Source organism: Styela clava, unplaced genomic scaffold (genome assembly GCF_964204865.1).
Source record: "Styela clava unplaced genomic scaffold, kaStyClav1.hap1.2 HAP1_SCAFFOLD_103, whole genome shotgun sequence".
Taxonomy (NCBI): domain Eukaryota; kingdom Metazoa; phylum Chordata; class Ascidiacea; order Stolidobranchia; family Styelidae; genus Styela; species Styela clava.
In genome coordinates, this window is record NW_027556474.1 from 19,067 (window position 1) to 23,196 (window position 4,130).

Below are 4,130 nucleotides of genomic sequence, written 5' to 3' on the forward strand. Positions count from 1 at the left end.
AATAAAGAATTAGCTAAAATATATAATAAACCTTTAGGTTCTATAAAAACAAGACTACGAACTATTGAAAAGGAACTTAGAAAATATTTTAAAAATAATTAAATCTTTTTTAGTGTTTTTGTACATATATATATATGGAGGGTCTCAAAAAACCTCTAGTCCTAAATACATAAAATTTAAGAGTAACAAACTCCGCCTTGTTACTAAATTAACTTTTTGACTTTAAACTGTTAGACACGGGTGCGTCTTTAACCACACTACAGTTTGAAAAGGTACTATAACCTTTTAGTCAAGTCGTGACTTAAACCGACTTAACTACCTCTGTTAACGCGGAGGTGGTTTTTGGGCCTGTAGCTCAATAGGGAGAGCATTTGGTTTGCAATCAAAAGGCAGTCAGTTCGAATCTGGCCAGGTCCACCATAATAGAGTGTTAGCTCAGCAAGTAAGAGCGCCTGTATTACAAGCAGGAGGTCAGTGGTTCAAGCCCACTACACTCTACCATTTTTTGCTGGTTTAGCTTAATTTGGCAAAGCACCCGTCTTGTAAACGGACGAGTAAAGGTTCGAGGCCTTTAACCAGCACCATATAGAGCTATAGCTTAGTGGTTACAGCGCACGCCCTATAAGCGTGAGATCTTGGGTTCGATCCCCAATAGCTCTACCATTTGGATCTGTGGTGTAATGGATAACATGCCTCTCTGTCTAAGAGAAGATAGCGAGTTCGATTCTCGTCAGGTCCGCCACGGAGGAGTAGCGAAGTGGTTAAACGCGTCTGACTGTAAATCAGATTCTTTTTAGATACGGGAGTTCGAATCTCTTTTCCTCCACCATTATCGGAAAGTAGCTTAGATGGAAAAGCACTCGGTTTGGGTCCGAGAGATCATAGGTTCAAATCCTCTCTTTCCGACCATTTTGGAGCGATACCCAAGCTGGTTTAAGGGGACTCATTGCTAATGAGTTAGGTTAGTTTCTGACGCATGGGTTCGAATCCCATTTGCTCCGCCACGCCCGATTAGCTCAGTTGGTTAGAGCGATTGCCCGTTAAGCAAGAGGTCACAAGTTCGAATCCTGTATTGGGCGCCACGCCTTGTTAACTCAAACGGTAGAGTAGTTGCCTTTTAAGCAAACGGTTAAAGGTTCGAGTCCTTTACGAGGCACCATTTTTGCCCACGTAGCTCAATTGATCAGAGTAAGGGTGTTCTAAGCCCTAGGTTGAAGGTTTGAATCCTTCCGTGGGTACCATTTTATTTATCTGGTCCAAAAATCCAAGGACCAGCTCTACAGACTCAAGGCTAGTCAAAGGTAGCACTATATTAGTGTAAGCCTAGTTTGCCACCACTGTCTCTACAGACCATTTTGACATGTGGTAAACGTTTCGCAGATGTAGTTTAGTGGTAGAACCTCAGATTTCCAATCTGATTGCGGGAGTTCAATTCTCCCCATCTGCTCCAATATTTCAATGTCATTTTTGACATTTTCAGGAACAACGACGTCTATAACGTCAGATTCCAAATGTGCCGAGCATCACAATTTAAACTGCTCATTATTTGAGGTGATCAAAATGAAAACGATATGCGTCAAAAGAAACATGACTCAAAGTGAAAAACTTTTAGTTTTAAGACAGAAGAGGCTAGTTTTAATATCACAAATAAAACACGTCAAACTTCTTTTTTTCTTATGTTTGTTTGTAATAATCATACCTTACTATTTATATGTAAAGTGTTATCGAAACGTGAAAATTATAAACAAAATAAAAAAAATTAATACTAAAATAGTAGAGCGAGGTGGGTACGAAACTAGCGTACAAAAATTATATAATCCTCATACTACGAAAATCCCTTGAAAAAGTCATAGTTAAATAATAATATTACTATGGACAGAGAAAAAAAGAAAAAGAAGATTGAAGACGAAAATGATATCGCTGATGTTGTTATTGTTTCAGTTTTTATATAAATGACAAATGAAGAAAAACGAATGTATGATTGATACATTTGATCAGTTTCAACAATGATACAAAAAAATATGATTGATTTAAGAACTCTAAAAAATCAAGTAAAAGAGTTAAGATATATGTTAATGGCTGATTTTGAAGGACCACCTCCACATTGAGAGTCTGAATATGTGAATCCACGATATTTCACAATCTTAGAAATTGTAAAAAAGAAAGAAGAGGCTATGCAGTATGGTGTTGATAATTACGACAAAATAAAACAAGGTAAAAAAATGAAAGAAAAATGAGATGACAACAGATAAGATTACATCTTAGGAGAAAAAAATATGTTATATAGAATAGAAAAATATGATATGATTCATAGAGATTGAGCAAAACACGCAACATCACAAATATATAATGATTATGTTAAATATTGTGAAATATTAATAGAAAAAGATGACTTACAATTAGAAGATCTTAAAGAATCATTAGATTTAGTTAAATACTCTATATTGAATTTGACAGAAACAATTTTAAAATGTATAAAAGAAGGGCAATCAATTATGCCACACAACAGTCTTTTAGAACATAAAATTGAAATTAAAACAGCTTTAGAATATTGTATTAAAAATTTTAATAATATTAAGGAGGTTTGATAATAATGTTGACAGATGCGCAAGCTAAAGAAGACATGAAGTTTTTAACAGAAAAAGGAAAAGTGGAGTTACTCACCATTAAACATTGAGTAGAAGAAAAAGATTTTAAGTTAAAAAAATTGTTACAATTATCACTTAGAGTTGAAGAAACAAATAAAGCAATAAAATATTGTATTAAAAATTATAATAAAATAAAGGAGAAAAAATAATGAAAACAACAAATGAAAAATTAATAGGAACTATAATGACATTACTAATAGAAGAAGATGGGCTAAGTTGAACTAAACAGTTAACAGACAAACAAATTGATTTAATCAAAAAATATATACCACAATATGATCCAAAAAAAATATACAAACAATTTGATACTTTTGTATATAAAGATGTAGTTTGTGTTGTAGAAACATATGATCTAGGTTATATGTGAGCGTATCCTTTACTAAAGAATAGCGCTGAAAAATATAGTAGCGCAGGTGATGGAACATTAATTAAACTTTATGATGAGTATGATTCAACATTACCAAAACCTTTTAACAAACTAGATGCTAATTTAAATTTGGAATATATGAATTCGATTTATAACTGAATTGGAGATGGCGCACCTGAATCTTTAAAATTTAAATATATTAACACAAAAAAAACATTTAAAAAGTTAGATACTATACATGAAAGTCATAAAATTTTAGGTGTGGCATTTAGTAAAGTAATCGACGTTTATTTGAAACCAATTTTAGAACGTATTGAAAAACTTGAAAAAAAAGTAGAAGATTTACCAACACGTGCCGTAATTGGAGACTGCTTATATCCAATAGGTAAACGTATTGAAAAACTCGAAGACAAGGTTAAGAATAATGACAAATAATGATATATATAAAAAATTTATCAAACATGTTTCAGTATTAGTGATAAATAATTTAATTAATTTAGAAAATTTAAAAGATATGTTGACTATAACAAAAAATGAAATATTAGAACGTTCAGAAGAAATTATTAAAAAGATGTACCGCAGAGAATGAGGAGAAATAACTTTCAACGAAGAAATACAATTAGAATGTATTATGATTAAAAAAGCATTGGAACATTGTATCAAAAATTTCGATAAAATCAAAGGAGAAAAATAATGATTAGAGATTGAGAATGAGAATATAGCGAAAGAGAAAAATATTTAGAAAAAAATAGAAGATTTGTATTATCAAGTAATGATAGATTTTATAATAGTAACGATGAATCAGATTATAGAATTATAGAAGACTTGATAATATATGAAATATATAATAAACATATGACTATTAAAGATCTTAAAAAATTATTTTATGAATATAGCACGCGAGAGTTTGAAGAAAAAAGAAACCATTTTAAAAAATTTCAAATTACATCATTAGAAAGTGTACGACAAATAGGTATAATTACTCGACATTGTGAAGCTATGAAGAATTTATTAAGTTTTCATATTATTAAACAAGAAGAAAAAAAGGAGAAAAAAGAATAATGTATTACGACCCAGAAACAGATGTAACAACATCACCAAATATTGATCGTGAA

The 4,130-nt window shown here is 31.4% G+C and overlaps 5 non-coding genes across 5 annotated transcripts; all 5 read left to right on the top strand.

Moving 5' to 3' along the window:
- The first annotated feature begins 344 nt into the window (after positions 1-344).
- On the top strand, positions 345-417 carry Trnaa-ugc (transfer RNA alanine (anticodon UGC)). Its single transcript has one exon. It is a non-coding gene; the product is annotated as a tRNA-Ala (tRNA).
- A 170-nt stretch (positions 418-587) lies between these two features.
- On the top strand, positions 588-660 carry Trnai-uau (transfer RNA isoleucine (anticodon UAU)). The gene has a single exon. It is a non-coding gene; the product is annotated as a tRNA-Ile (tRNA).
- Positions 661-913: 253 nt separating this feature from the next.
- On the top strand, positions 914-1,001 carry Trnas-gcu (transfer RNA serine (anticodon GCU)). Its single transcript has one exon. It is a non-coding gene; the product is annotated as a tRNA-Ser (tRNA).
- Positions 1,002-1,005: 4 nt separating this feature from the next.
- On the top strand, positions 1,006-1,079 carry Trnan-guu (transfer RNA asparagine (anticodon GUU)). Its single transcript has one exon. It is a non-coding gene; the product is annotated as a tRNA-Asn (tRNA).
- A 297-nt stretch (positions 1,080-1,376) lies between these two features.
- Trnag-ucc (transfer RNA glycine (anticodon UCC)) lies at positions 1,377-1,447 on the top strand. The gene has a single exon. It is a non-coding gene; the product is annotated as a tRNA-Gly (tRNA).
- The last annotated feature ends 2,683 nt before the right edge of the window (positions 1,448-4,130 follow it).